Consider the following 10,593-nt stretch of genomic DNA (forward strand, 5'->3'; position numbering starts at 1 on the left):
GTCTTGGAAGTGCAGCAGGCCAGTCCTCCTTCCTTCTTTTAGGAGGAAACTCACTCAAAGATATGTTTCTGAAACACAAGATGAAGAGCCCTGTGGCCCTTTCAGAACTTCGTCTTTGCCCTGCCTGTATTTACTCCTTCATCTCTCCATTTCTTCTATCCCTCAACAAATAACTCTTGAGCCACTGCTCTACACCGGGTACTGTGTCACTGAACAAAAACCAAAATTGCTGCTCCCCTGAAACTTACTTTCTGTGGGGAACACTGACAGAATATGCACACTCTGTATTGAAAAGCATGATACATGGGACCAGCAGTTAGCGTAGTGGCTATGTCACTGGACTCCCATGTAGTCAACCGCGGTTTGCGTCCCAGACCCAGTGGCTTAGAACTCATGCCGGGTGCATGTGCGTGCATGCCCAAGATCCCGAGAGGAGAATGGAGGAGGAGGGACTGCAGCATGGCCATCCCCCCTGGGGGGTGATTTCTCGCTTTCTGTCTCTCTGTCTCCCTCTGTCTTTCTGGCGAGCGCACGTGCCCTATAGCAAAAACCTCTCAAAAAAAAAAAAAAGAAAAAGAAAAAAAGAAAAGCATGATACAGAAAACCAAAGTTGGGTTCAGGTATGGAGAGTGATGAGGAAGGGAGAGTGGTCAGAGTTAACTGAGTGAGAGAGCTGTGGCAGTGGGAAGAACACCCTATGCAAGCAGAAAGTGAGTACAAAGGCCCTGGGATAGGAAAACACTTAGCATATTCCAGAAACTGCAAGAAAAGTGACTTGACTGGAGCAGAATGAGGAAGACGAAACATAGTAGGAAATTGTGTTCAAGAGGAAGCCAAGGTCTTGGTATTCATTGTATGATTTTGAGCAGGTAAATGGCATTGTTCTATTTGTGGACATAGAATTTTTTCTAAGTATTTATTTATTTATTTATTCCATGAGAGAGACAGAGAGACAGACAGGGAGCCCCAACAGGGTCTCCATATTGCTATCTACCACCAGCTTCAGCCAGCCAGGATCATAGGCAGTGTATGTGTGTCCAGTGTGCACAGGCAGACCTCAGGGTGTGAACCCAGGACTTTCCCATCTAGTCTGGACGATGGACATAGAATTTATTTTAAGAATTATTTTATTTAACTTTATTCGTCATCTTTTTATTTTTTTTCCAATTTAACCACAGAACAACAGAGAGAAATAGAGAGACAGGGAAAGTGAAAAAACAAGCCACCAAGTCCAGGACTTGAACCGTGGTCCGCCATGTGGGAGTCTGGCACCTTAACCACCCCACCACCTTCTGGCACTGTGGACATAGAATTTTAATAGAACTTTCTGCATAATAAAGGTAGGTCCTCATCATTAACTTAGCACTTCACCTCCATGGAGGTGTTTTCTTTTGTCCTTTCTCCAAATACCACTTTATCTAGATGCACTCAGCCTGGACCACTTCTCAGTCATTCCATTACACCGGGGCCTTTTCAACCCATCCCACAGCACTTCGCCTGGGGCCTCCCTGGGTCAGCCAGGTGCCCTGCTAATTTATCTGTTCCTAGCAGCCCCATGACTCCAATCTGACCTTTCCATAGGCTTGCCGACAGTACTGTGGTGCTCAACCCTTTCTGAGAGCAGCCTCACTACCTCATTGCAAGTTGTGGAATGAGGTAATGGTTTCCATATGTGCCCAGGCTGTCATTCAAATTTTCCTTTGCTTGCCCAGTTAATGAGGTCAGAACGACTCTGCCTGGGGTGGACAAGCTCTCCCTTGGGTAATGCGCCTGCAGGAGATGCAGAAGAATCTCCCCACCCCCTTTATCCAAAGCTGGTAAGATAGCATTTCATGATATTGCTTAGAATGGGATAGCTGCAGGGACACATGAAGTAAAAGAAAATGCTTTTTCTTTTACTTACTTTTAACTTTTTTATCTGGAGATCATTGTAGATTCACATACAATTATAAGAAAGAGAGTGATCTCCGGTATCCATCACCCAGTGTCTTCTGATGGTAACGTCCTAGTGAAGCTGCAGTTCAATATCACAGCCAAGAAGATGGCGTTGATAGAGTCGGGCTACTAAACATTTCCGTCTCCACAGCCCCCTCGTATTTTATAACCAGCCCTAGTTTAGACCTGCCTCCTTCTTAACTCCTGGCTACCATTCATCTGTTCTCTATTTCTATGATTTCATCATTTCGAGAGTGGTATTTAAGGGGAACCAGCAGTTATTGTAATGGCTATGTCGCTGGACTCCCACGTAGTCGACCATGGTTTGCGTCCCGGACCTGGAGGCTTAGAACTCACGCCGGGCGTGTGTGCGTGCGTGCCCAAGATCCCGAGAGGAGAATGGAGGAGAAGGGATTGCGGTGTGACCATCCCCCCTGGGGGGTGATTTCTCACTTTCTGTCTCTCTGTCTCTGTCTGTCTGGCGAGCGCACGCGCCCTATAGCGAAAACCTCTCAAAAAATAATAAAAATAAATAAAGGAAAAAAAAGAGTGGTATTTAAGCAGAATCCTACAACATGTATGCGTTTGCTAATGATCCTTTTCCCCTCAATTTAATTCTCTGGAGATTCATCCAGGTTGTTACACTTATCAGTCATTTCTTCTTTGTCATTGCTGAGTAGTGTTCCATGGGACTAACCTACCACACTGTTTAACCATTCATTCATTGAAGGACTTCTGGATATCCAGTTTTTGGCTGTTAAGAAAAATATCTTGGGGAAGGGACCAGCAGTTAGCGTAATAGCTATGTCACTGGACTCCTATGTAGTTAACCATGGTTCAAGTCCTGGACACCATGGCTTAAACTCATGCCGGGAGCATGTGCATACATGCCCAAGATCCCAAGAGGAGAATGGAGGAGAAGGGATTGCGGCGTGGCCATCCCCTCTGGGGAGTGATTTCTCGCTTTCTGTCTCTCTGTCTTTCTCTATCCTTCTGGCAAGTGCATGCACCCTACAGCAGAAACAATGCATGGCCCCCTACAGCAAAAACCCCCCAAAAAAAAAAAAAAAAAAAAAAAAAAAGAGTAATATCTTGGGACCAGCAGGTGACATGGTGGTTAAGGTACTGGACTCCCACATGACCAACCACAGAATAAGTACCAGATCTAGCAGCTTGAAAATTATGCCAAGTGCATGTGTGTGCACACTCAAGATCCCAAGAGAAGAATGGAGACGGAATTGCAGTATGGCCATCCCCCCAAGAGGGTGATTTCTCACTTTCCCTCTCTCTGGCTAGTGCATGTGCCCTATGGCAAAAAGTAAAACAAACAAACAAAACCTAAAAAAAAAGAAAAGTATCTTACGTACAGATACTTTTTTTTGTGAGAACATTAATTTTTCATTTCTCTGGGATACATGCACAGTAATGCTTATGATAGTTACATATTTATTTCTGTTTTGTTATTTTGGTGTTTTTTATTAATAACCATTTATTTACCTCATAAGTTCTGGAGTTTGGCAATTCAGTCTGCAAATTAACACTAGTTTAATGACTATCAGGACATAGGTGTGTCTGATGTGGTCAGAGGTATCCAGATCTGAACCTGGAACTTTATCACGTGGATCAGCCTTGCAGAGCATCACGCTTTACTACTGCACCACCACCCAGCCCCTGTCCCACAAATTTTAATATATTTTAATTTTTATTTAGTTCAACTATTTTTATATTTCTTTCAACTCTTCTTATTTGGGCCATGGATTAGTTAGAAGTGTTCATTGTCAGGTGTTTGAAGATTTTCCTGTTATCTTTGTTACTAATTTATAGTTTGATTCCATTGTTTTTAGAAAATGCACTCTATTTGATTTAGTACTTTTACATTTGTCGAAATTTGCTTCAAGGCCCAGGATATGATCTTTGTTAGCTTATGTTCCATGTGGACTTAGAAAGAATGTGTATTCTGCTGTTATTAGGTAGAATGTTCTATATGTATTGATTAGATCATGATAGTTGATGATATTTTGTAGTTCTTTAATTTTCTTGTTGATCTTTTGTTTATTTGGACTATCCATTGTTGAATGTGGAAGAATCAAACTATAATTGTGTATTTGTCCATTTTGCCTTTCATTTATATCAGTTTTAGCCTCACAATTTTGCAGCTCTGTTACTTGATACATAGATATTTAGGATTCCTATATATTCTAGGTAAATTGACCGTTCTGTCATTATATAGTTTCCTTTTTTCCATCCTTCATAATGTTTCATGCTTTTCTTTGCATAAAATATCTTTTCACATCTTTCATTTTCTTTATGTCTGTATCATTATGCTTGAAGTAAGTTTCTTATAGATGACATATTACTGCTTCATTTTTTTTTGTTACCTAGTTTTTCATAACCATAAACTTAATTTTGTGATTCGGCTAGATTTGGAGGGGAATAAGGAAAATATGGAACCCAAAGAACTGCAGTGAGAGCACAGGCTCCAGGACATATCGAGCAGATATGTGGAGGAATGCTCTCCTGAACTACAGAAGGAATGTCTGGTGGTTAAGAGAAAACAAGTCAAATTTATTAGAGTTGTCCACAGTCAGCAATAGTGATCTTCCTGCTGGCCTTGCCATTCTTGGACCCAAAGCACTCCATGGCTTCCACAATATTTATGCCCTCTTTCACCTTGCCAAAGACCACATGCTTGCCATCTAATCCACTCAGTCTTGGCAGTGCAGATGAAAAACTGAGAACTGTTTGCATTGGGTTCAGCATTTGCCATAGACAAGATGCCAGGACCTGTATGTTTCAGGATAAAGTTCTCATCTTCGAATTTCTCACCATAGTTCAACTTGCCACCAGTACCATTATGGTGTATGAAGTCGCCATGTTGGCACATAGACCCTGGAATAGTTCTGTGAAAGTAGGAATCCTTATAACTAAATCCTTTCTCTCCAGTGTTCAAAGAACTAAAGATTTTTGTTGTCTTTGGAGCTTTGTCTGCAAACAGCTCTAAGGAGATGTGGCCCCAGGGCTCACTATGAATTGTAATGTCAAAGAACATGGTGGGATTGACCATGCTTGAGAGTGAGAGACTTGGGCAGCGGCATCTGCAAAGCCCTTCACTTTTTTTAATCTATTCTGTCAGTCTGTGTCATTTTTTTTAAAGAATTATTTAACTTTTTAAATTATTTATTCATTTATTTACTTATTTATTTATTTAAAGTTGACCAGAGAGGGGCAGAGTGAGAGCAAAAGCAAGAGAGAGAGAGAAAGTGAGAAAGCAAGCTGCCAGGTCTGAGGCTCGAACTGTGGTTGGCCATGTGGGAGTCCAGCACCCTTAATCACCATACCACCTGCTATTCCCCAGTCAGTGTCTTTTATCTGGCATATTTATATCACTTATATTTAATGCACTATTTATATGTTGAGCATTATGTCTACCATTTTGTCTTTTGTTTTTCGTTTATTCTGTTTTTCCTTTTTTTTTTTTTTTGGAGAAGTTTTTGCTATAGGGTGCGTGCGCTCGCCAGACAGACAGAGAGAGACAGAGAGACAGAAAGCGAGAAATCACCCCCCCCCGGGGGGATGGCCACGCCACAATCCCTTCTCCTCCATTCTCCTCTTGGGATCTTGGGTACGCACGCACACGTGCCCAGCATGAGTTTTAAGCCACCGGGTCCGGGACGCGAACCACAGTCGACTATGTGGGAGTCCAGCGACATAGCCATTACGCTAACTGCTGGTTCCCTCATTTGTAGCTTTTTAAAGATAAGTTATAAACTCTGCTCTTTCAGACTTCTTTTTAATGCCAGTGAAGATCACTTTTGGTCCAGGGATGTGCTTCTTGGGATTGTCCAAATGCTCCATCAGTGTATCCTCTCCCCAGGGGATGCCTTTGTTCTTGTTGGCATCTGTGTAAGAGAACCCAGGGGCCTGACCTGTCTTCCGCCCAAATAGACCATGGAGATTTGGGCCACTCTTGCCCTTGCTTCTCTTTTCCACGGTGTGGCACTGGGCACACTTCTGAACAAAAATCTTCTTGCCTTTCTCAACATCACCTTTTTTTTTTCTTTTCTTTTTTTTTTTTTTTTTTTTAGGGGTTTTTTCCCTGGGGATTTTGAGAGGTTTTTGCCATAGGGCATGTACACTTGCCAGAAAGATAGAGAGACACAGAAAGCAAGAAATCATTCCCCCGGGGGGATGGCCATGCCGCAATCCCTTCTCCTCTATTCTCCTCTTGGGATCTTGGACACGCACGTACGTGCGCCCAGCGAACATCACCCATTTTTAATTCTCTTTTGTCACTTGGGAATGTAGAGTAACCACTCAGAAGCCAGATGACCCGCTCTCTAAGTCCAAGAACATGCTGGTCTGCACCTATGTCCATTTATTCTGTTTTTCATTTTTCTGTTTTCTTTCACTTGTCTTCTTGTGGTTATGTAAACATTTAAAAAATTACGTTTTAATTTATTTGTTGTGGTTTTGAGTGTAGTTCTTAGTATTGTTTTTTTACTGGTTGCTCTATGTGTTACATTATACCTGTTATAATTATACATTATAGGATAGAGGGCTATACATACTTACCAAGGTCTACTGGTGTTATTTTACCAATTTAATTGAAGCACAGAAATTTCACCTTCTTTTGTTTCTTTTCCCCCATCCCCCATGTATAATATGCTTTCTGTAAAACATTTTGTCTGCATACATTTAGAACCACATCAGACAATATATAGTTTTTGCCTTAACCCATCAAACATAATTTGGAAAATTCAGCAGTTTAAAAAAAATTAAAAACCCACTATGCTTATCCATCTTTTTGCTTACCATGCTCCTCTTCTTGATATTCCAAGGTTTCTTCTTTAATTATTGTTTTTTTTTGTTTGTTTATAAAACTGTTAGCTACTCTTGTAAGACAGATCTGAGAGTAACAAATTCTCTTAGTTTTCCGTCCATTAAAGAATGTCATGATTTCACTGGACCGATGGATTCCCCCCCCCCCAGCATTTACAAAATATTGTGCCACCTTCACCTGGCCTCGATGATTTCTCATGAGAAATATTCTATTATTCTAATTGATTTTCCCATCTACGTAAGGTGTCATTTCTCTTTGGCTGCTCTGGGACCTTTTATTTCTCTTCAGTTTTCAGAAGCTTAATTACAATTCGTTTTGGCATGAATTTTTGTGAAGTTATCTTTTTAAAAATTTGCCCTGTAGGTTTATATCTCTTTCCAAATTTGGAACATTTTCAGTCACTATTTCTCAGAGTGCTTTCTCCACCCACCCTTTTTCTCCTCTTCCTCTGAGACTCTGAAGAGGTGCATATTAGATCTTCAGGTATATACTCACAGGTCTCTAAGACTCTGTTCATTTTTTGTAGTCTGTTTTTTCTCCGTTACTAAGAACAGATCATTTCTACTGTTTCATCTCTAGCTTACACAATTTTTTCCCATGTCCCCTCCATTCTGCTATTGAGCCAATCCACTAAGGACTTCATTTTAGTTATTTTTCACTTCTAAAATTTCATAGTTCTTGTTTTCTTTTTTATTATTTTTAAAACATATTTTAACTTGGGACCAGCAGATAGCATAATGTTTACATCACTGGACTCCCACGTAGTTGACCACAGTTCAAGTCCTGGATCACTGGACTTAAATTCACACTGGGCATGTGTGTGTGCATACCCATGATCCTGAGAAGAGAATGGAGGAGAAGGGATTGTGGCCCATGGCCATCCCCTCAGGGAGATGATTACTTTCATTCTGTCTCTTTGAATCTCTCTGTCTCTCCAGTGAGTGCATATGCTCTATAGCAAAAATCTCTCTTTAAAAATAAATAAATAAATAAATTCTAACTATTAAAATCTGTGTATTCTCCCAAAGTTAACTTTAAATAAGAAAGTTAACTTCAGCATCATTGTTTTTTGTTTTTACATTTAAAAAAATACATTTAATCACGTTACATCTTTACAGTGTACAGCATGGTTTTCCCCAGCATGAGTATAGGGCATATTGGTCAAGCAAAAGAAATGACCATATATATTATCATCAGCAGATAACTTCTCATCTTTGTATCTGTTAATGTTTTGTTGGTTTGTCTCCCTTAGTCCCCTCCCTCCTACCCCCTATTATCCAGTCCCTCCTCTACTGTCTCTAGAATCTACAGTTGCCCTCCCTGCTAATGTGCCTTCGAATCCTTCATTCAGTTTATCTGCTATGGAGTGCAGATATTCAATATATAATAAGTAGGGACATACAGTGCCTCTTTTTCATAGTCTAGCTTGCTTTGCTTAGCATTAAATCTTCCATATTTGTCCACTTTCTATCAAACATCAGGATTTCATTATTTTTATTGCTGAGTAGTACTGCATAGTGTATATGTGTCACATTTTTCCAATCCACTCATCTGTTTTTGGACATTTGGATTGATTCGTGTGCTAGCAATTGTGAATAATACTGCAATAAATGTAGATGTGCAAATGTTTTTCCACCTGAGTGTTTTCCTAACCTTTGGGTAGATAACTAAGAATGGAATTACTGGGTCATATGGTAGTTCTATTTGAAGGTTTCTGAGGAACTTTCAGATTGTTCTCCACAGTGGTTGTACTGATTTACATTCTACCCACAGCATAGGAGGGTTCCCTTTTCACCACAGCCTCACCAGCATTTACCACTCTTTATTTTTTTTTAATCTTAGCCATTCTGACTGGGGTTAAGTGTTATCTCCTTGCGGTTTCAGTTTGCATCATCCTTATGATAAGGGATGCTGAGCATTTTTTTATAAACTTCTTGGCCATTTGTATCTTTTCCTTGGAGAGTTTTCTGGTCAATTCACTTGCCCAGCTTTTGATTGGAATTCCTCCCCCAAACCCCTGCAGATAAACCGCTTGAGTTTCCTGTATATTCTGATTATCAGTCCCTAATCTGAGGAATAGTTTGCAAATATATTCTTCCATTCTGAGGGTTGTCTCCTCACTGTAATTGTTTATTTTGCTATACAGAAGCATTTTAGCCTGGTGAAGTACCACTTGTTTATTTTCAGGATTATTGCCTGTGCTTTGGGGATATTATTTAAGAAATCTTTGCCAAGAATGGCAAGTAGCGTGGTAGTTAAGGGTGTTATACTCTCGCATGGCTGACAATGGTTCTAGTCCCAGACCTGGCAGCTTGCTTTCTCACATTCCTCCTCTCTCTCTCTTACTCTGTCCCTCTCTAGTCAAATTAAAATAAATAAGTAAAATAAAGTTTAATAAAATAATTCTTAAAAAAAAAAAAAAAGAAGTTTCAAGCCAGAAACAAAGCTTCATCTAGAATCTGCAGCAATATATTTTAAATGAACCCATAAATACACAATAGGGACCAGCAGATGGCATAATGGTTATATCAGTGGACTCCCACGTGGTCAATTGCAGTTCAAGTCCCAGACCCAGCAGCTTAAAACTCACACTGGGTTGGTGTGCATGTGTGCCCAAAATCCATCTGAGAAACATGTCAGATATGTGAACACGTGAATGGAGGAGAAGGGATTATGGCATGGCCAGCCCCCGCCAAGGGGAAACCTCTCGCTTTCTCAAAAAAAAAACCCAAAAAAAAAAAAAAAAAAAAGAGTCATGTCTACTCTGATGTCTCCAAGAGTTTCCTCTGAATTTTCCACCAGTAGTTTTATAGTAAGAGGTTTATTTAGATATTCTATCCATTATGAGTTGAGTCTTGTTAATGATGAGAGATAGGGGTCCAGTTTCATTTTTCTGCAGGCAATATTCAGTTTTTCCAGCACCATTGCTAGATATTTTCTTTTCCTACTGTTATCTTGTGACCTTTGAAAAAAATCAGTTAGCTGTATGTTTGGGATTTATTCTTTTCTGATAGGCTATGTGCCTTTCTTTTTTGTGCCAGTACCGTACTGTTTTGATTATCATAGCTTTGCATTATGTTTTGAAGTCAGGAAGTGAGATGCTTCCTACCTTTTTTTTTTTTTCCTGCACAGTATTCCTTTGGTGATACAGGGCCTTTTATGATTCCAGACAAATTTAATGATTTTCTTTTATATTTCTGTGAGGAATATCTCTGGCAATTTGATTAGAATTATATTAAACTTGTGGATTAATTAGGGTAGAATTGACATTTTGATTATATTCTTCCAATCTAAGATGTTTTTTTGTTTTTGTGTATCATTTTTAATTTCTTTTTTCAGTTTTATTTAAAGAATTATTTTATTCAACTTTATTTATTTACTTATTTTAATTTGACCAGAGAGGGACAGAAAGAAAGAGAGAAAAAAAAAAGAGGGAAAGGGAGACGGCAAGCCACCAGGTATAGGACTTGAACCACGTGGGACTCCAGTGCCCTTAACCACCATGCCACTTGCCGGCCTCTCTTTTTTGTTTTTCATAGTTTTCCTTGTAGAGGTCTTTCACTTCTTGAGTTAGGCTTATTCCTATTTTTTAAATTTTTTTGTGAGTATTGTAAATGGAATCACTTTCTTCAGTTCTACTTCAGTTTATTTGTTGTCGATGTTTAAAAGTGCTACATATTTTGGTATGTTGATTTCGTGCCCTGACACTTTACTGTATTCATTTATAACTCCTTCCAGGAGTATTTTGTGGATTCTTTATGATTTTATATATATATATATATATATATATAAATATTTCTATTTGAATACTTTATTTA

At 39.5% G+C, this 10,593-nt stretch overlaps 1 protein-coding gene and 1 pseudogene across 2 annotated transcripts in view; one reads left to right on the top strand and one right to left on the bottom strand.

The window, feature by feature from the left end:
* The window catches only part of ATP8A2 (ATPase phospholipid transporting 8A2), a 693,132-nt gene that overhangs the window by 660,611 nt on the left and 21,928 nt on the right, over positions 1 to 10,593 (top strand). The gene's annotated exons all lie outside the window — the stretch shown is intronic.
* On the bottom strand, positions 5,677 to 5,976 carry LOC106736096 (cytochrome c, somatic pseudogene; annotated as a pseudogene).

The sequence above is a fragment of the Tupaia chinensis genome, unplaced genomic scaffold (genome assembly GCF_000334495.1).
Source record: "Tupaia chinensis unplaced genomic scaffold, TupChi_1.0 Scaffold000634_1, whole genome shotgun sequence".
Lineage (NCBI taxonomy): Eukaryota > Metazoa > Chordata > Mammalia > Scandentia > Tupaiidae > Tupaia > Tupaia belangeri.